General features: G+C 46.7%; 2 long non-coding RNA genes across 2 annotated transcripts in view; both read left to right on the top strand.

Moving 5' to 3' along the window:
- LOC146444072 (uncharacterized) overlaps positions 1–21,804 on the top strand; it is a 71,959-nt gene that overhangs the window by 47,702 nt on the left and 2,453 nt on the right. The window lies entirely within an intron of this gene.
- On the top strand, positions 3,542–4,462 carry LOC146444073 (uncharacterized). Its single transcript, XR_014849878.1, has 2 exons — positions 3,542–3,865; positions 4,338–4,462. It is a non-coding gene; the product is annotated as an uncharacterized LOC146444073 (long non-coding RNA).

The raw sequence follows: 21,804 nt of genomic DNA, 5'->3' as shown, positions 1-21,804 counted from the left end.
TGTGCTCAAGGAGAAGAAAGGCAATTCCATCCAGAAAAATCAGTGGAGAGAAAAAATCCTTCATACTGAAAGGAAAACATCACCCATGTGGTGCTGTGGGTGAAACTCAGCCTGGCTGCCTGGATGGGCAGGGACAGCCAGACCCTGGGATGCTCCTGGTAAAGGGAGATACTCCAGATCCTGGAAGCACTGACATTTCTCCCTAATTTCGGTGGTGAATTCGAAACTGGCAACAAAACTGAGTTCTGGCTGCCTGGGTCTAGCAAAGGCATGGACCAGTCAGGGCTACTCAGATGAAAGCATTCTTGCAGGAAGCTGAAAATGCCAAAAATAGCAGTGTTTGGGTAAATCTTTGTGTTTGCTTACAGATTTTGTGAGTGTTTTCAAAGCCCCAAGGAGATGAATATGGTCATTTCTACCTTTGAGCCAAGCTTGCCCTGCTCAGGGTAAGAATGACCACAAGGAGATCTGGTTTTGTGTTGTGCTGGACACAAAATTTGCTCCCTCCACCTTTAGCTGACTCTGAGCAAAATGTAGATAAGCACCCAAACCATGAAACTCTTTGTGCAAGGATGTTTTCAACATTCACACTCTTCTTCCTCTTCTTCCCAAATCCCCCTTAACCCTTCTAGAAGGTCTTTTTTGATTCCATCCAAGCTTATTTAAGGACAGGCTATTTTTTCCCCTGGGGCAGCTGAAGACAAAGGCCACTTGTCCTTTTTTTTGCTTTTAAAGGGACACAGTGTCCATTCTTAGAATGCCAAGAGCTGGTTAGGGCTTTCCAAGAAAAAAAAAAATATAAATCACTGGTGAGCTAAAATTAATCCTGGGAAATTTCAAACCAACTGGAACATCCTTGAGAAAGCCAGAGCATAAACAAGGGGTGAGAAAACAAACATTGCTTTGAACGCTGCTGCTTGTGATGTTGCTTGGACAGAAGGAAACAGGCTGAGGCTTTAATGGATCAAAAGAAACAAAGGACTGGCTCAGCTTCACTCACCAAAGCCAGCAGGCTGTGTATGCTCAGCAACAGCTACAAACAGACTATTTCTTTCCTCCTGCAAGTAAAACAAATGTCTAGACCGCCTATAAGTTATAAACCATGGTGGGGCAATAGTTTCTGAATCAGGGGACAGGTTTTTAGTGCAGGTCAGGGTGAGCAGGTGGCTTCAGTGCATGGCAGGTTTGGTAAAATGCTGTGGGATTCTGGGCTGAAAGTCATGGCACTCAGATGTGAATTTTAGCAGAGTGCTGAGTGTACAGCAAGTTCATTTTAGGTTGTGCATGATTGTGTTTGCCTAAAAGGGTGACAGCCTAACTTTTGTAGTGCCAGCATGACTTTTAATTTACATACAAAGACTTTAGGAGATTGCAATAGCAAGGAAATAATACAACAGGAATATACATATCACTTAAAAAAACCCCCAAAGATGGTTTAAAAATATTGCAGCTCCCTGTGCAGCCTTGCTGTGAACACCTTTTGTTCTGTAATTGAAGAGCATCACCATAAATACACCGCTTTTTTCCATATTCCTTGGCCCAATGGAGTGCACAGCGTGGCTGGTGGTCTTAAAAGATCTTGAAGAGTCAGGTCCAATTGTAATATTAATTTTGCAACTAACACAGTCAAAACAACCGCTGCTGCTAAACATGGTTGCACAAGCTCAAATTAAAGCACTCTCTAATTTACCCAGAGCCATGCCATATATCATGTTTTATACTGGTTATCATCAACTACCCAGTTTGTCCAACACTTTAGATGTTATTACTTCAAGGAGGGGCCACAGTGCTCTGTGCCAAAATTGCCAGTTGTCCTGGGTTGAGACAACCATTAAACTCCTGCAGACTGAAGCCAATTTCATTATGAATCATGGATTTTGTGGATTACCACATGCTTACTTAAAAGGACAAATAGCTTTGCTACTACAGGAATAACAGTCTCACTGAGATCAAAAGCTTGAAGGAAAAAAAAATGCCTCCAGTTATGAAGAACACTCAAAGCAAGTGGTGGCACAAGGATTATATATTACCCGTGCATGTAGAGCAAAGCAAACTGTCATTAAATATTCCCAGGAATGCAGCTGAGGAGTGTTGGCAAACTCTTTTAGCAGTGGAGGTTTGGGAGGCCAACATTTTTATTTTTAATTTTTAAATGGAGTCTTTCTGTTAAGCTCCTTGCAGCAGCTTAAGGAGGATGTCAGGCTTGCCTTGGGCTTTTATGAACTTTTTTGAAAATCAGGGCCAGGGCTGATGATCTGCTGCTTAAGGATTTGGGAGCTCAACACTGAATAGGAGGAGGAGATGGCTGGAGTTTCACTCTGGCTGACACATATGACACTCTAGATACTTACCCTAACTTAGAAGTACAAATTCAGTCTTTAACTGCAAATATTGAAATCCTGCATACCTCCCACTCCTGGGAATGTGGGAGAAGAAACTGAAGAAACAGCTATTTTGCCCCAGTGGCAACATACCCTGAGTGAAGATCTTCCCAGAAAAGGGCTTTTCAGAAAGCCAGCTTTCTTTGAAAAAATTACAGATATATAATATGGTGTCCCTTAAGAGCTATACATGTGGCTGCTGCAGGGACAACTCTTCCTGTCTGCACAGTCTTCAGGAATAATGCAGGAGTTTCAGGCATTTTTCTTTCCAGGGCCTATTTTTAAAATGTTTAAGAAAAAAAACGAAACCCAAGAGCAAAATAACAAATATGACAATTTAGCCACAGGTTACTTGAAGATATCCCTGAACTGCAGCATTTCCCAGGACCTCTCTTTGTGTTCATCAGGGCAACAGAACTGCACAGAGACCAAAAGCTACCACTGAGACCAAGGATTTTGTTTTCTTTCAGTGCTGTGACACTCTTCCCAACCATTTAGGTATAGTTCAGGACAGAATGAGAGAGTGGCAACTTCTCTTTTATTTCTTTTCCAGCTTGAAGGGAGAAGAGTTTGAAATGTTTTTGAGGGTCCTCCTGCCCAGTCCAGATTTCACAGAATCACAAAATGCTTTGACTTGTAAGGTACCTCAAAGATTATCTTGTTCCAGTAAGAACAGACATGGGCAGGATCTCTAGGGTTCCTTCCAACCCAAACCATTCTATGATTTTATGTCTCTTCGATGAGCAACCTCAGCTAGCTGCAAGGAGATTTAACTCCTTCCCATTCCAGTGCTTTCCCACCTGTAGATAAGGGGTTTTGTGGTCCCATTGCATCTGTTTGCACAGCCTGGTCATGGATGTCACACAGATTGTTTGGCTTGGGCAGCTGAAAGTGCTGTGTTGGATCGGGTGAGAGCACTTTGCTTTGGGATGTGTAGAGAGCCCTGAGCAATTCTCCTGGGGGAGAGTGAATCACCAGAGATAAGTGAGTGACAGCACACAGCCCTGTGACCTGTGCAGAGCTTGTTAGGTCACAGTTTTGCCTCCTTCAGATCCAGAAAAGGCACTGATGGGATTTCTACACTCCTTGTCACAGCCAGCGACATCACGGTTGGGTGTTCTTTGTGACAGACATGACAGGGTGTTTGTCCCCCAGACAAACCCTGGGGTGGTGCAGCAGGACACTGTGTCCTGGTGGTGCTGCACCATCCCTGTGCTGCTACAAAACACCACACAGAAACTTGGAGGCTTTGACAAGGAGCTCTTGGCTCATCCTCCCTGGCTGCATCTGACTGAGTGCAGAGCCCTGCCTGGGCTGCAGGATTGCTTCCAGCCCAACCAGCCCAGAGCAGGGGCTGAGGGGCTGCAGTGTGAATCTGAGCAGCTGCACAGCCAGAGAAGGCTCAGAGCTGTGCTGGCTCATGTCCCACCAGCTCAGGCCAAGGTCACAACTCCTCGTGTCTGGCCTTTGTAAATACAGCACTGGTGAGCGCTGCATTGCTGTTCTGGCTGTGAATCCCTCTGGACCTTTCTCCCAAAATCACTGTTCCTCATCTGCCCACTGCTGCAGCCACTTTCTGTTGCCTCTGGCCACCCCTGAGCCTGTCCCAGCCCTCCTGTGCACTCTGGGGCACCTCTGTCCTGACAGTGACATCACTCTATGTCAGGACGAGCTGTGCTGGCAGGTTCCCTGATTTTGCTTTATGAAGGATCAGCCAGGACACCTCTGTGTGCTCCAGAGAGGCTGAAAGGACAAAGTCCCCTGTGTGGGTGACATGGCTCGTCTGGCAGCCCTGAACCCTGCGCACACCTCCCACACTGCTGGGCATTTGGCCAGGAGCTGCACCCTCACAGAGCCCACACCAGCATGAAAAAATCAGCTTTCTGCTGGCATGGGGTTCCTCTGGGTTGTGGGGTTTTTTTCCTTCTAACCCCTCTCTTTCTCTTTTTTTAACAGCAGTTCAATTTTGCTGCCTGATCTCATCCTCGCTCTTCTTTCCCTCTGCAAGAAACCTGCCCACATCCTTCCCAATTGCATTAAAAACCTTCTCCAGCTTGTAAATGAACATGAGAAAAGCCAAAGTTGTAATGATAGCTGTTAATGCTTGATTGTAAAGCATCCACCAGGCAACACACAGGTGCTGAGAGCAGCTAAATGCTGGCTTGGGCAGATCTTGTGCTGTTTCCTGCAATGCCCTCTGCATCTTATCAGAATTGTGTTGCATGGCTGCCTGTCCTGGAAGTCCTGTGCAGCTCTGGGGCACCACTCCCTCTGTTCAGTGCCACTCTTTACCTAGGTCCTGCCTCAGAGGGGATGACTTGGCCCTTCTCTACACCTGCTGTGTGTAATCTTTTCTCCAGGTGTGTCCAGATGGATGGTGAGGAGGACAATTCAAAGAGGCAGAGAGCTGGCTGTACACAAGTGGCTGGAGATAAGAGCCCAGACAGTGATAGGGGTATGATTCAGGTGATGAATGAGGGCTGCTCCCTCTGCCACTGCTGAAACCTTTGCTCCCTCAGACAGAGAAATGGAAAGCTGACATGCTCTGTGCTCCCAGCAGCTCTGAGGACAAGGCTGCTCCCTGTCCTGGATTTACTCACAGGTCAGGACCTCAGGTGTTAAGCCCCACTTCTGAGGCGACTCATAAAATGGATTTATGAAGGCCAGAGAGTACTGTAAAACTTGACACACCCTTGGCCTTCCCTTTGTGCATCTGCAAGAAGGTGCTGCCTCAGGAATTGCCACCTTGTAAAGGGATTTGGCTCCAGCTGCCACCCTCTGCATGTCCCCTGCTCCCCCTGGCAGGGATGGTCACTCATCCCCTGAGCATCTCCTTGGTGCCCAAAGAAAATTCCCTCCTTCAGCACCTGTGCTTGTGTCACACAGGTGGGACACAGCAAGTCCTGGCTGTGGGGAGCACTGATGGGTTATGACAAAAGGCTGGGTTTGGGTGGGTTGCAGAGTCCTGCAGCAAGGTCAGCAAAAGGCCAGCAAAGCCAAGAGTATCTAATTGTGCTCTTCAAACCAACACAGGCTTAGTCACCTTCTCTGGGTTGTTTTGGAAAATGTGCTGTGACAGAACAGCTCAGCTGGAGTGACCTCATGGGGTCAATCCTCCTCTCAAACCCTGACCAGTCCTAGACTTTTCCAGGCAGGGCTCAGCCTCCAAAACTGGAGGTGAAGGCCAGGTTCATGTGGGTGCTTTCATTCTTGCTGACACCTTTTCAGTGTATAATCTATGGGTGTTATCATGGGAGACACTCAGAGGGCAGAAATCCCACTCTGGTGACTGGCAAAGAGGGTTTCCAGTGGGCAGTGGAAGTTTTCTCCAGCTTTGTACACCTCCATCCTGTTTTCTGACAATGCAGGGCAGGAGGAGAATACCTGCAGAGTGGAGCCAAAGCAGATGCTCAGCCCTCAGGCCATGGGTGCAGCAGGAGAGGGGAAACCACCCCTAGTGTCCAAAGGGTCAGTTTTTGGCCAGGGCAGCTTGGATCAGTGGGTCACTGCAGGAGCTTAGGCCTGGACATCTTCCTTGCTGGGCTTCTGCCTCCCCTCCACCACTGCAAATAAAAAAAAAATAAACAATTTCTGGATATTATGAGCAGCTTGTACCAAGTTTTATTGGGTTTTACTAACCTTGCAGAGCTCAGCTGAGCAGGTAGACTGTCAAAGCTGCATGTGCACACAGTGCTCTGCTTCTGCAGGTCTCGCTGCATGCTTCCAGTCTGCAGGGAATGCTGACTTAGGAGGGAAGGATGCTATTCTTAGAGGGCAAGGAAGAAGCTTCATGCTCCAGAGAGGCTTCAGCTTGCAAAAGCTTGTTCCTCCATCATCACTTTCAAGTAAGTTGAGGGCTGATTTAACTGTCAAAGATAATTACTGGAATGGGCTTGCTTTTCCCGGAAAGATTATACTCACTCCAAACCAGCTCCTTCTGAAAACACTTTGCAGACAATAAAAGGTTATTGGCAGCTATTAAGTCCTAAATATTATCTACCTGCTGCAGAGCAGGGCCACAGGAGCAGCAAGGGTTCAAATTCCATGGCAGGGGCATGGCTGCACCTCTCTGGTGTCCCCTGGGCTTGCATGGGGGATCCTCAGCTGGCCCAAACTCTGGCTCAAGCTCCCATGGCTTGGGGGTTCTCAGACCCTGGGGTGCCATCCTTTCCAAAGGAGGATGGGTTTGGGTTGGAAGAGACCTTAAAGATCAGCCAGTGCCACTCTGCCATGGGCAGGGACACCTTCCACTGTCCCAGGCTGCTCCAAGCCCCAATGTCCAACCTGGCCTTGGACACTGCCAGGGATCCAGGGGCAGCCACAGCTTCTCTGGCAATTCCATCCCAGGGCCTCCCCACCCTGCCAGGGAACAATTCCTTCCCAATATCCCATCTAAACCTATAATTTTTCAGTCTGCAGCCATTCCTTGTGTCCTATCCCTCCAGCCCTTGGAAATTGTCTCTCTCCAGGCCCTGCAAGGCCACAATGAGGTCACCCCAAAGCTTCTCTTCTCCAGGCTGAACAATCCCAACTCTCTCCTTGCATAAGTCTATATTTGCATCACATGTGCTTTCCCTATTCACTTTTTTGGTTTATGAAAGAGGACCATAATCCAGCAGTCTTGATTAGGCATCCTAATGTAATTTAAAACAGCCATATGTAATTTTATTTTAAATACAAGTATTTTTATAAAAATATAGCCATACATAAATTTAGAAGTTGTTCATATATAGATATGTTCATACATACTGTCTCTCTATATTTTTTTTAATAAAGGCTATTGGGCATGCTTACAAATTTGTTAACTATTCAGCCTTTGTGTTTACTCACCCCTACATGCTTTGGAAACAGTTAAATGAAAAAAGTCTGATTTCAATTAAAAAAAAAAAAGGACAGGAAGAAGTTATCCTGGTACTGTAGGACCTTGTAGGCTGGTTGGATTTCAGTGCCAAACTACATTTTTTTTTAGCCAACATGGAAACTTTTCTTTTTTCCAGTGGGTTGGCTGAGACTTTGCTTGGGAAATTAACTGTGCCAAGTCAGTTGCCACAAACATTTATCTCTTCTCCCTCCAGGACCACAGGGTACTCCATGTTCCACACTGGCACCAAATGGGTGGAAGAACTGAACTCAGTTCAAAACCTGCTTTAACAAAGGAGCAGCACAGATTGAGCCCACATTGGTAAATTAAACATGACCAGGGATATTGCCAGGCTCTGACACCACAAGGGACACACCAGCCCATGTCTGTGCTGCTGAACTGCCTCACCACCCAAAACAAGGTGCCCTTGTGCAATCCACCTTTTGGGAACACTCCCTGAAATACTCTACCTGCCAAATCATGCCCCAGAGTTATTTAGGGTTAGTGCTGGCAGCAGCTCCAAATTTAGGTCAGGAAGCATCCCTTTAGTTTACCAGCATAAAGGATATCATGAGGGCCTAATAATGCTTGAGGGAATTGTCATAATCTTGCATCTTCTGACCAGTACATGGCTCAAATCTTCAGCTGATGGGCAGCATGTGGAGAATTTAAGCCAAATTTCCACACCAATTTACCCACACTTCTCTCAGTGCATTGTGCAGGGCACTGGTGCTGCCAGCACAGGAACACCATCACATCCCAAAATCTCTTCCTGGTTAGGTGGTGCATTTCCATCTGGAGAGCAGGAACACTCAGAGTGCACAAAGTCTGAGGGAAAGACAAGCTGTATCTCCAGGAACTGCACTCAGGGTGAGCTGCAGTGGGAATAATAGGCATTACTGGGGTTCCCTTATGAAACAACACATTTCCTCTGGCCTCTGCAAAAAATCTGCTATTCTCTGTTAGCCACTTCCCCACAGCCAGAAGTTTATCCCCAGAGGTTTATCTCCGTGATGTATTTGCAGAATGAGTGCAAAAGAGACTCTCAAGGAATGTGCTTCTGATTTACTCCTCCATCACACTGCTGCATAATCATAAACCCAGGGGTCACCAAAAGGACCCCTTTGGCTCTCCATGTGTCTCATGGGGAACAATTCAGTGCAGACAGCAGCACGTCCTCACTTCATCCCCACAGGGAATAAGGGACCGAAGGGAAGTTAGCGTGGGCGCAGGAAAGAATGCACACAAACTTCCCTTTATTTGATTTAGCCAGGAAACAATGCACTTCTGCTCCACCAAAACAGTGAGATCCAAAGACAGTTTTCAGCAGGAGTACTGGGACAACTTCTTTCCAACCCTGGATATTTTTTAAGTTGAGTTTATTGTTGTTTCTAAGTGATATTATTTCAAAGGTTAGTAAGAAAGCATATACCAAGCAGTCCACAGATCTCAAGTCATACATTCCTGCTGGCAACCCAGAGATGAAAGGCTTGGAAATCTATCCCCAGACTGCTTTCTGGATTTCTTGGCATCAGGATAATTCAACTGGGAATACCAAGGGTTTTACTAAATAGCTGCTGGAAGGATCCAGCAGCCGAAAACCCTGCTTCAGTCAGCAAACCAAACGGTTTAATGGGCATCACATGAGAAGCAAAACCAGAAGTTAATCAAAAGCAAAATAGGATGTCCTGACCGGGAATTCAACTCTGCCCCGTGATAGTTTGGTATCATATCTACAGTGAACTTCTGCAGCTGAGCTGCACAGCACATTTTACCCCTAACTCAAGTGTCAACAGAACTCACTGAGCACTAAAAAGGTAGAAACATTTTTCCTCACTTCTGCTCGGGTCTGTGAATGTACAATGAGCTGAAGTCTGCGGAAGAAGTCTGCATCTTTTTCTTTAGACTTCATTATTTTTATTTTTTTTATTTTTATTATTTTTAAGTTATGTAAGATTCTTCTACTTCTAAAGTAACCTCTTGATAGAAAGAAAACAAAACACCACTTGCTTCCTAAAATCATACATTTATAATTGTAAAGTCATGCCCTACTACAGGGAAGCAGCTCCTAGTAAGATCAATTCACATAAATTACATGCAGGAAAAAAATGCTAAAAGCATTGGCTCTTATTGTTGCTCTCCCCCTTGCCTCCACTCCCCACAGCTTGACATTTGTTAATGGTTTTTCTTGACTGAGTGGTTCTTCTCTCAGGCATTCTGGGAAGAGTTTCAGCTTTGTCCTCCACTGTGCCCATGCAAGGAGTCTCGGAGGGAGGTGCTTGGAAGAAAGTGGAAGGAGTTTTTCCAGGGTCAGAGAAGCTGATCCAGCTGGGCTAAAGCTGGACTTGTTTGTGCCAGGAATCCTTTGGGGAAGCAGACTCACAGGTAGCTTTTGAAAGGCTCAGGAGATTTTTAGTTTAATTTCCATGACAAAAATGTTTCTGGTATTTTTATGACCTTGGTTTCTGGTCACCTCTGGTTGACACCTCAGATGTTCTTGGCTTCCACCTCAGTTGGCTACCTGAGAGGTGAGTCACAGCCTAGTTTCACCTGAGGGCAGGTTTCAAAGAAAAGTCCCTTGTGTGGAGGTTTTTTGTTGCTCTCGGGTATCACAGTGAGAAGTGGTTTAGACAAAGAAAGCCACCATAATCCCCCACAGGTTAAACAGCGTGTCTTGTGGGTGTAAAAGAAGATTAGTACTCTTTATGAGGGACATGGAGACAGGAAAAAGGTGTATTTCCTAAAGAGGTTGTGTTTGGTTTGAGGTTTTTCCTTTTTTGAAGTGAGTTCAAACCATTTGTGTAATTTTCCTGGAGACATCCCATTTATGGCCCAGCTCTGGGCAGTTCATTTGCCTGCTATTTCATAGTGAAAGACTCCTGTTTCACAATGTTTTAACTCCCAGGGCTTGGAATAACCTGTTATTTGTCTTCAGCAGTATTTCAGTCAAGATTCTTGTGCTGATCAAGAGAAGAGCACAGGAGTATCCCCCTCAAACAGTGGCAGCAATTTTCAGTGACAAAGCTGTGAAATGAGATTCAGTGCACTGGCAAACCTGCCTTTGCTTTGCTTTGTAGGAAGTGTTTGTGATTCAAGAATCCATTTGATTTGTGATCCTTAACCGGAATGAAACAGACCATGCAATCCACAAGCTGCTTTTTTTTTTATTTCCTTCTCCTCTCCGTTTTGCTTTGAGAGAACACGACTCCACCACTGGAAGAGCTCGTGGCATGTCGTGAGCTGCCCCAACAGATGCATATGCAAGAAATGTGTGTCCAATCTTCACAACAGCAGCTGATTATAATTTATCCCCTTATCGTGAGGGATTTGTCAGCCTTTGGAATCCCTGGCTGACAGGGGTCTGTGCATGATGGATCACAGTGGCTGTCTAGGCCTGATTCAGAGAGAGATGTTGACACACACAGCTCACTTCTGAGAAAAGTAGATTTTTATGGGGCATGGACTGCTGTTTACCTTGCTGCACCCTTCAATCTTGTGACAGAAATGATCCAGCCTCTTTTTGAGAGGGTTTGGATCCAAAGCTCAGCACAGACGCTCCTGCTGTGTTTTTCTGCTGCCCCAGGCTTGGAAACTGGTGCAAGAATGAAACCAAAGAGCACTTTTGCGTGTGTGTTGTGGCTTCTGCTGCCTGCTCAGCCCTGCCCAGGTGGACCCCAGCACTAGGAATGTGCAGCTGAGCTCACCTGGGAGTGCCACCTCTGCTGGTATTTCTCCCCTTGTCCCCACTATCAGTTAAGCAGAGGGGTTGATCTGTGATCAGATATCCTAATTGTCGTCATATTGCTGTTCAGGTGAGGCTGCTCCTGAGTTGGGCAATGGTGCCATACCCAAGTGTCTAGGCCTGGCAAGCTGCCTGCTCCTTACAGCACCTGCAAATTCCCTGAGTGTCTGGAGGGTGAGTAATCCCGGGGTGGTATTGAGATGGGGCTTTCCACACTGCAGAATCACAGAACAGGCTGGGTTGGAAGGACACACAGGGGTCATCGAGTCCAGCTCCTGGCCCTGCACAGGACCATCCCCAGCAGTCACACCCTGTGCATCCCTGAGATGATGTCCAAACTCTTGGGCTCTGTCAGGCTGGCGCTGTGATCACTTCTCTGGGGAGCTGTTCAGTGCCCAAACACACTCTGGGTGAAGCACCTTTCCCTAATATCCAACCTAAGCCTGCCCTGACCCAACTTCAGGCCATTTCCTCAGGCCCTGTCACTGGTAAGATCAATTTACCAGTGAAGAGGTCTGTACCAGCCCCTTCTCTTCCTCTCACGAGGAAGCTGTGACTGCAATGAGGTCTATCCTGAGTCTCTTCTTCTCCAGGCTGAACAGACCAAGTGCCTTCAGCTGCTCCTCACACAGCTTCCCCTCCAGGCCCTTCACCATCTTCATTGCCCTTCTTTGGACACTCTCTAATACCTTTTTTACATTGTGGTGCCCAAAACTGTCCCCAGCACGTGAGGTGAGGCCACCCCAGCTCAGAGCAGAGCAGGACAATCCTCTCCAGTGCCTGGCTAGAGATGTTCAGCCTGATGCCCCCAGGACTTGGCTGTTCCTCCTGGCTCCAGGGCACTGCTGACTCATGTTCAGTTTGCCATCACCCAGGACCCTCCTGTGACTCTGTTTTCCAGCATCTCATTCCCCATTTGTACGGAATCTGGCACTTTCCCTTGCTGAGCTTCATACAGTTGGTGATGCCCCTGATCATCCTCTGGAGCAGCTCTGAGCCCCTGGACAACCCCACTGCTCCCAGAGGAACTTTGTCCACACTAGATGCACCGAGTGCTGAGTTTGGCTGCTGGAGGCCTGATTTTGGTTTAGAACCAGAGTTTTGTATGATCCCACTTGCAATTTTGTGCCCATTAAACCCCTGGCTGTGACAAATGCCAGCCCTGCAGCTTGTTCCTGAGCTGATCACGCAGCTGGCTCCTGGGAGATGAACCACTGCTCGTGTGGTCTCAGCCTGGCACGGCATCAGGAGCACTCCCCTGACCAGTGGTTCCTCTGTAGTTATAATTTAGAGACACACACCCAAAACACAGAAATCCAGCGCTGCAGGCAGAGTTACGCAGCCTCAAAATTGCACCTATTAAGGGTGAGACCGCCACGAAACTCAACAGGAAACTGAAGAGTACAAACACTTCCAGAAACAAAACCTGCCCCCTTTCCTTGAAGTGTCATTGTTTTTCAAGGCACGGAAAGAATGAGGATTAAGCAGCGGTGTCTCTTTAATGACACAAATGATCTTGAGCAACAGCAAGAGCTGCATGTTTGGGCATTGCTTTGGATGTTTGGTAGGAACAGTTTATAGAAGGTCTTTCCAGGCATTTGCACAAACAGAGCTCCATTAAATTGCATTCCAAGCTGGAGCCTCCATTTGGTGAGAAAAGCCAGGAGAATGTAGGGGAATCACAGAAACTGTGCTGGGTGGGGGGAGAGAACAGCAAAAGAAAGAATGTGGGGGTATTTCAGCCTCATTTTTTTATTGCAATACTCCATAAATTGAAGTTCCTGTTGAAGGGTTGTAGGTTGTGTCACTGTCACCCCATAAAAGGCCAAATCTTAGAGACAGTCCCACTGCTGGCTGGGGATCTTTCCTGCTCAAAGAGAAACAGTGGTCAACCTGATCTCACAATCTGATGTCAGACCCATCACGTCGTCTCTTGGATTTCCTTGAACTGAATTTTCCTTTAACTGATTCTCATCTGAGCCTGAGCACATCAGCTGAACAAACCCCTTCCTGTCTTGATGATGGCATTTCTAGAAGTGAAGAATCCAGTAGACATCACGAAGTATTGTTTCCATCGGTTAATTCCCTTCACTGTGAAAAATGTGTTTATTTTCCATAGAACACTCATATCTGGCTTTAGTTTTTAGACACTGAGTTTTGTTGAATCTTTATCAGCTACTCTATCATCAAATTTGCATTTTCCAGAGATGCATTTTTTACCATATGGCTCAGGAGGGTTTATGGGGAGTTCATCCTGTGAAAAAGAGACAATTTCCAAGAACCCGGAGTGACAGGACACAGGGAATGGCTTCAAACTGACAGAGGGCAGGGCTAGATGGGATTTTGGGAAGGAATTGTTCCTGGGAGGGTGGGGAAGGGCTGGGATAGAATTCCCTGAGAAGCTGTGGCTGCCCCTGGATCCCTGGAAGTGTCCAAAGCCAAGATGGATGACCCAGAGCAACCTGGGCTCATGAAGATTCCCTGTCCATGGCAGAGGGTTGGAACTGGATGATCTTCAGAGTCCATTCCAACCCAAACCAGTCCATGATTCCATGAATATGCACAACTCTTCTAGAAAGCAACATCATCATGGTCAAAGTTTCTTCTTCCCTAGCCTACTTTTTTACCCCCCAGGCTTTATGGTTTTACACACAGTTATCTCAAGTTTATGGAGTTCAGCTTCCCAGCTGTCTGTCTATCAGGAATCTGTCCTGTCTGTTCCCCTCCCTGATGATTAGCAGCTCTCAGAAATAATCCGCAAGGCTGAGTTTTCTGCGCCAGACTTGTTTTCCTCCTGAGAGAGAAATTTCAGGATGAGTTTTTTCACAGAAAGGGCTGTCAGGCATTGGAAGGGGCTGCCCAGGGAGGTGGTGGAGTCCCCATCCCTGGAGGTGTTCAAATGTCTCTGAGCTCTGTGCATTCCCTGAGTCTCCTGCCATATCCAGAAATTTGGTTTCCAGGCTAGAACACAAATTTCACAAATATTTCTGAGAATTTGTGTTTGGTCACAGTTTGTTTCATTTCAGCAATGGGATGTTTTCCAAGCTGATAAACTTTCCAAACCTGGAAAACGCTTAAAATGTTTGCAGTTGTGAGTTTACCCTTGGCTTTGAATCCAAATCCAGACAATTTTCCTGTTAGTAATGCTTTGTGTACTGGGATTGAATTAGTGGATAATTATAGGATTTCTTAATGATGCCACCTGAAGTTTCAAATAGGAAGACACCAGTAATAAAATAATCACAAACCTGACTCACAAAGCTAAAAAGCAGATTTAACACTCTCCAGATCTAAGGAGAAAACCCAATTAAAATCCTCATGCTATCTGTTGAGGGCTGCTTGTGAATTGCTACACAGTTGTTTGTTTCCTTTTAAATACGCAAACAACCAAAGAACAGACTACTTCCCTAAATGAGATTTTTCAATGTTTGTTTGTCTTTTTCCGTAGAAATTCAGGCCTTGTCCAGACTTGGGACGTGTAACAAGGTCTAATTTCATATCCTGAGAGTGGAGAAAGATGAACACAGCTGAGGAAAGGCTGTCAGGACTTCCTTGGGTTGAGCTACACTGCCTTGGTTTTATTTGCCTTTTCCATCAATAGAAGAGACAATTTGCATTAGAACTGAAGACACGATGCTGCAAGTAGTTTGTTTCTTTATTTCCCATAAATATGTCACATTAAAATGTAAAGCTTAAACTGTTTTGTACATTGCAAGAACAAACACCCCATCCCCAGCAAGGGAAATATGTAAACCACCTTATCTTGGTTTTTCCTGTACTCCTAAGTAATTCAAATGAAAGGGTGATAAACATCAAACAGTCTTAGTTTAAAACACAAGAATTAAAACTTTTTTTGGTATTGTTTTGATGTTTTTTCCCCACCCCCAAACACACAGTTTCCTTTTGACCAGATAAAACCTTTCATTCATAAAGTAAGTGATGTTCTGTTTTCAGTTCTCGTTTTTGGCAAAATCAGGGAGGGACAGAAATATTGAAATTGAAAAGCAGATCTTTCAGTAGAACATTTTGAAACATAAGACTACAAACACATCCTCAACATTTTTTCCCCCCAGCTGAAACAAGGACAAGTCTGGCACAAATCTGAATCATCTAAACTGGCTTTACATGCATTTTTTGACAGATAAATATTCAACCAAGAAAGGTCTCCTGCTCACAAAGCATCTTCCCTGGGAGTGCTGCATTTAGAAACACCTAAACTTTAGATCTTGACACTACAGGTATGGGAAAAAAGACATCTTAAAACAATTAAAAAACTTAAAATGCTATAAGCAACTTCTCCTTGTGACGCTGTTGAATCTCCAGCCAGGTTTTCTGTGTGCTGACACACATGGTTGCTCAAGAGCTGAGCACTTGTTCCTGACATGCAGACCTGCCAAAGCCAGAATGGTGAAGACATTTACAATACAGTGATGTAATCTTCTCCCACATTTTGTAAATGTGGTTTTCTGTTGCAAACTTCCTTGGTTTTTAATAGTAAAGCAGCAGTGTTGAGTGTGTAGAGGCTATGCTGCAACGTTAAACCTCTTTCCTAGCAGCTCAGCTGGGATTTCATAACTTGGTGGAGAACTCTGTGTTCACAGTTATCACTCATGACTTCACCCAGGGACGACTTTCGGTTCCTCTATTTATTTTTGGGAACAGGGCTGACCAACACTGCTCTTTCATTTACAGTGGATGGTGGCTTCATTTCAGCCCTGAAATCCAAGGATATGAAGAGTTGTCCCATCCACAGACAAATTCATGTGTCCCACAGAGGCAGAACAGGACAAAATATCCACAAGGACACCTTGTGTGCCTCTTCATGCTCCCTCTGCATTCCTATTCCAGACCCAAGAGAAAAGCAGGAACTGTTTTAAATTTCGTCTTTTCTCTGTGGGGAATAAATCAGAAGAGCAGCAGTGCAATATTCCCCACTTTACCCCATCCTGGGAGCAGTTACTCCAGAATGCAAACCCCACTTGATGTCTAACCCCTGTTTCATCATCTGATTGTCTCCCTCCCTGCAGACAGAGGTTCTGCATGGTCCTCCAAGAGCTCTGGCAGCATGGAGCAGCCAAAGGCAGTCCCTGTCCCTTCCTCTCCCTCCGTGCTTGCCAGGAAGGGCAGGAGGGAGCTGGGTCTGCTGTCAGGGAACGATAACATGCTCTGGGTGTTTCCTGGATGGAGCTGCTCTGATTTATAGCCAGGCCAAAGAGGCTGCTAAGGACCAGCTCACTCAATTCTCCTGCCGCCCACACACAGGAACAAGGAACAATAAAGATCATGACCCTCTTTCCCCTTGCATTCCCAGCCCCTTCCATGTTGTCCAGAAATGGGAAAAACAAACATTGTAGGAAATGAGAAGTCAAGTGGTGGCGACAGGGCAGGGAAAGGCTTTGCCAGGCTGCAGTGACGAGGCAGAAGCCACGTTCTCCCTTCTCCCTGCTTTGTTTTAGTGTTTGCAGATCCTCAGCTGAAAGAGTCTGGGACTTAAAACCAAAGCAAAGAGCCTCTGTGAGCAATTTGAGACTCACAGAATCGTTGAATCATAGAATGATTTGGGTTGGGAGGGACCTTAAAGATGATCTTGTACAATCTCCCTGCCATGGCAGGGACACCTTCCACTGTCCCAGGCTGCTCCAACCCCAATGTCCAACCTGGCCTTGGACACTGCCAGGGATCCAGGGGCAGCCACAGCTTCTCTGGGAATTCCATCCCAGGGCCTCCCCACCCTCCCAGAGAACAATTCCTAATTCCCAATCTCCCATCTCTCCCTGCCCTCTGGCAATGGGAATCCATTCCCCCCTCTCCTGTCCCTCCATGCTCTTCTAAGAGAAGTCAGTCCCTGCAGTGAAGGAACTGCCGGAATGCAGCTGCAGTGCCCACTTCCTTTTCCAAGCCATGTTTAAACTCTGTTTCTGGGGAGCTGTGGGAACTCCCAGCCAACACCACCTTTGCTGCTGCAATGGAGACTTGCAACAGCAGCAGAATCTCACTCGGATCTCAGCTGGATCCTCTGCAAATCCCTCTCAAGCAGAGGGAAATGCAGGGACAGTAGTTGGCATGAAGCAGCAGCTCGGCTGTGCTGGTGATGGAGGATACAGTGGGAGATATTAAGGGGCTGCTGTTAAGGTACTACTAATAATTTTCAGAATCATTTCCATTCGTATTCTTCCCCTGACGGCCCGAAACTGCTGTGGGTCCTTTTAAAGCCATTCTGCCCGCGAAGAGTTTATTGTTTTATTTGATAGGTTGCTTAGGGATATCTCGGCACCTCCTGTGCTTTATTTCCCCCCTTCCCTTCAAAGAGTGAGAGCATTTTAATATTTCTTGGAGAGAAATGGATGTAATAAAATATGAACATCTCAGGCCCAATCTCGCTGCAGAGGAAAGCTCTTCCCTAAGAGGCTGTTCTGTGCTGGCTTTTCCGGTTGCTGTGCTCTGCAGAGAGCTGGCAGCACCATCGGCGCTCTCGCTTCCCATAAACATCTTTCTCCTGCTAGCAGAAAGCTTTGCTCACTTAGGATGGGAAGATGGAGCAGAGATGGATCTCTGTGGTCTCCACTGATGGGGTTTTTTTTGAATGAGTCACTGCACATGGCTGAGCTGGGTAAAGTCACACGATGATTGTCAAAATTGCCCAAGCACTGGAGTTACAAACTGACAAGGGTCATTTCATAGAATCATGGAATGGTTTAGGTTGGAAGGGACCTTAAATCCCATCCAGTGCCACCCCTGCCATGGCAGGGACACCTTCCACTGTCCCAGGCTGCTCCAAGCCCCAATGTCCAACCTGGCCTTGGACACTGCCAGGGATCCAGGGGCAGCCACAGCTTCTCTGGGCACCCTGGGCTAGGGCCTCCCCACCCTCACAGGGAGGAATTTTTTTCCTAATCTCCCATCCAACCCTGCCCTCCTTCAGTTTAAGGCCATTCCCCTTGTCCTGTCCCTCCATCCCTTGTCCCAAGTCCCTCTCCAGCTCTCCTGGAGCCCCTTTAGGCCCTGGCAGGAGCTCTGAGATCTCCTTGGATCCTTCTCTTCTCCAAGTGAAAACCTCAATCTCTCCCAGCCTATCCCAGAGCAGAGGTGCTCCAGCCCTGGGATCAACTCCTCTGGCCTTGTGACAGCAAGTCCACATCTTTCCTGTGTTGGAGACCCTAGACCAGAACGCAGAACTCCTGGTGGGTCTCACAAGAGCAGAGTAGATGGGGAGAATCAGCTTCCTCAACCTACAGTTTGGCACTGTAGTCCTCAAGGTTTGGAAAACAACCAGGTGAGAACAAGGCCACCACTGAGAACTGGCTGTGCTGACCCCTGGAGAAGTGACCTCATAGAAGCCACCATGAACCCAAACAGCACTGACTGAGCACCTGGGTAAGGTGTACACAGAGATCCTCCAAGGGGAGTGGAAAATCCCCCAGTTATGAGCTGCTTCAGGCTGGAAAGAGAAACAGGGAGAGCTGTGGAGGCACCAGTGTCACTGTCCACTCCTCCCTAGCAGGAATCTCCTTCCCTGTCAGAGTCAGGGGATGAGGACTCAATCACAGCCCTGGGCTTAGCTGGGGATGTTAGAGATTGTTTAAAAACCTGTAATGAAAAGTGTTCATGGGCACGAAAGAGAGAAGGAGTGATCTGTAAATTCTGTGGAAAAGATACATCCCTAGCCTTTGGATCCTGGCAAAGCCCCTTGAGGAGAAAGTGGAATTTTCCCTGCATAAACAACAATGGTTGTATTTGTTTAAGAAAAGGAAAAAAAAAAAAGTTGGGAAGCCAGCAGACGTAGAGCCCTGATGAGGAAGAAAAGGAGCGTTGTGCACAAGACATTGGGGAAACTGTTCCAAACCAGTCCATCCTCAGGCAGAGATGTTCCTGCTGGCTCAGCAGTGGCTCCAGGGAGGACTGGCAGTGGGATGGGCAGTGTGGGAGAAGGGGATTTGGGACCAACTCCTGGCTTCTGCAAGATGCGTGTTCCTGGCATCTCCCAGGGGCTGGCGCTCAAACGGGGAAAAACAAACAAACAGGTCTGTTCAAAGGCACGTAGGAGGAATGATATTTCTCTTGGAAGAGCTCCTCTTCTTCTGCAGGGCAAAAAAAAGCACCCTGCAGGAGAACGAGAGCTCCCTGTGAACAGGAGGAGGCTAAATGGGAGAGCTGCATCTGCTGGGCTGTTCTTTGCCTTCTGTCAGGGGAAAAAAAAAAAGTTTGACAAAGAAATGAAGTTTGATTCTAGATACAGCAGGCCAAGGAGAGGCAGCCAAGTAAGAACAGGTTTCTTTAGCTTAAGACTCATAGAATGATTTGGGTAGGAAGGAACCTTAAAGCTCATCCAGTTCCAAACCCCTGCTGTGGGCAGGGACACCTTCCACTGCCCCAGGTTCAAACATTTAGGTGAAGGAGAGGGGGAATTATAGTCACCACATCTGACATGGAATTTTAACCTGCAACCACTTCATGGAAAACGCTTTCCTTCCTTTCTGCATTTCTCTCAGATGGCCAAGGTGGGAGATGGGCTCTGGAAACCCTCCTGTGGCAGAGCAATCCCAGCCAGACCTCACCACAGGTGAGTGAGTTGTACACAGAGCAGGTCAGGAGCTGTCACTCCACCACTGCACCCCTTGGCTTCAGGAGGATGAGCCCAGCTTGGTTTTCCAGACAGGAAGGGGATGGCCACCAGCTTTCCAGAGGGACTGAAGGTTTTATCCCTTCTGTGTGTTGCCTTTGGCCCCTGGGATGGGGTTGGGAGAGCAGGGTGAGCCAGCCCTGATACACACTCTGGGTGGTTTCTCCCTCCATTTCCAAACCAAATGCTTTTGGCTCAGCTTGCCCACCTCCCTCTGAGCTCTGGATTTCCCTCCACAGCCCAAGGAATGCATAGACAAACCTGTTTTCCTTTGTGGTTCTGCTCATAGTGGAGGAAAATGAAGAACAAACAGTTTTTGGGTATGCAGGCTTTAGAGGAATTGTGTCAGGACTTTTGCATTTGCTCTCATTTTTTGTTATGATGCAGAAAATCATGGTAAACATTCTATATATGGGATTTTGGGCCATTTTTTGAGCTATTTAGATTGCAGGTGGGAAAAATATCTTCCAAACCCAATCATTTGCACATGCAGAGATTTCATTACATTTGTTATACTAGCTACTCATATTTTGTTGAGTTCGTCATTCACCTCATTGTAAATGCCAAGAGAGGTAGAGGCAGAAGGAAGAAAAACATCAAGCTCTGATGCTTCTTCCCCAAACCACACAATTATCTTACAACTCTTTTATTCATACCCAAGACTTATCACTTGAAAATCTCAATTTGCACGGAGCAAATTGCGCTGTTACTGGCCAGCATATTTTATTTATTTTTAATAACTCCCCTCATTGTGTGGCTGCAGACTGCACATCACACGACACACATTGGACATGAGATCCTGGATATCTTTCCCAAAGACTGTGAACCCTAGGCTGATTTTTTCCTTCTTCTGGCTTACAGGGACAGCTTTTATTCCCTCTTTAGCCTTTTGAGCATTCATGTGTCCAGCATATGAGCATTGCTGCAGTCACATGGTGGTGTGAACACAGAGGGGTCAACTTGTGCTCCACTTCACACAGAGAGAAAGAGAAACATGAGAAAAACACTGCCATGGCCAAGATCTGGCAATTCTTTACCCTGTCAAAATTTGGGCTATCCTTGGAAAGGGCATCAAAAGCTGTGGAAGATATTGGCACTGGAAGCAGAAGAAAGGCTGAATGCTGCATCAACTCTTTTGGTCCTTGGCATAGTAACAGCCAGCAGGGCCAGAAATTCCAGGGCTGTAAAACTTCCAGGTCTGCAGATAATGCTGAGTGGTTTCAGTAGCCAAGTGCCACAGTGCTGGTGAGGAACTCCAGGAGGACCTCACAACACACAAAAATGTGGCAGGTGAGCATCACTGAAGGTTAATTTAAAGAAATCCACCCAAGGGAAAATAACCCAGCCTGGGTGTATGTGATGCTAAACTTGGAAATGGTAGCTACCAGGAAATGGATCACTGACAGCTCTCTGAAATCATCAGCTCAATGTGCAGGGACTGCCAAAAAGCCAAAAAAGCATGAAGGTACCGAGAAAACAGCTTTGTTATGCTGCTGAGCTGAACATTGGTGTGCCCTCAGCTCAGAGCCTGGGTGAGGTGCTGGTCTCCAGGGCTTGAGGACAAGTCAGTAGAGAGCAGCCAAGGAGGCTCCTTCCTTTTAGGCTGGACAAGGTAAGAAGTCCTAAAATCAGTAATAATGGGGAAGGTGTCCCCTCCAAGAGGCTGAACACTGTGAGGGGATGGGAATTCACTTGGGAACCACCAGCAGAGAGTGGCCAGGTTTACTCAATCCTCCTCACACTGCTGGAGATAAGGGATAAAGGATAAAGGGCTGGGATGAGTGATCCATCATCTGCCCCATTCTCCTGCCCCTCACCTGTACCTGACCGTGGCTGACAGCTCAGACCTAAGGTGGGTATGAGAACGAGGAGCAGCTGACAGATGTTTCCCAGAAAAGTCCCCTGGACACTGAGCATTTGCAGCTCACAGATTTCCCAGCCCAGAGGTGTTTTACTTGGGATGGCATTCTACTTTTTCCTTTTTTTTTTTTTTAATTAAAAAGAGCAAAGAAGACTTTGAAGTCAAACTCTTGTTATTAGAGGTGATATGCCAGCCGTGGGTAGGTTGCCAGCTGCAAGACTTTATTTTGACTGCTGTCTCATGAGGAAAGCTGGCAGCTGGAAGCACAGGGAGGCACGTCCTGAAGAAGGTGAAGAATTCAGCCAGGCTGCTTTCAACAGCCTCTTTGATGCTGGGTGG

Source organism: Lichenostomus cassidix, chromosome 1 (genome assembly GCF_008360975.1).
Source record: "Lichenostomus cassidix isolate B80296 chromosome 1, HeHo_3.0, whole genome shotgun sequence".
Lineage (NCBI taxonomy): Eukaryota > Metazoa > Chordata > Aves > Passeriformes > Meliphagidae > Lichenostomus > Lichenostomus cassidix.
This window is presented reverse-complemented; position numbering and strand designations above follow the sequence as displayed.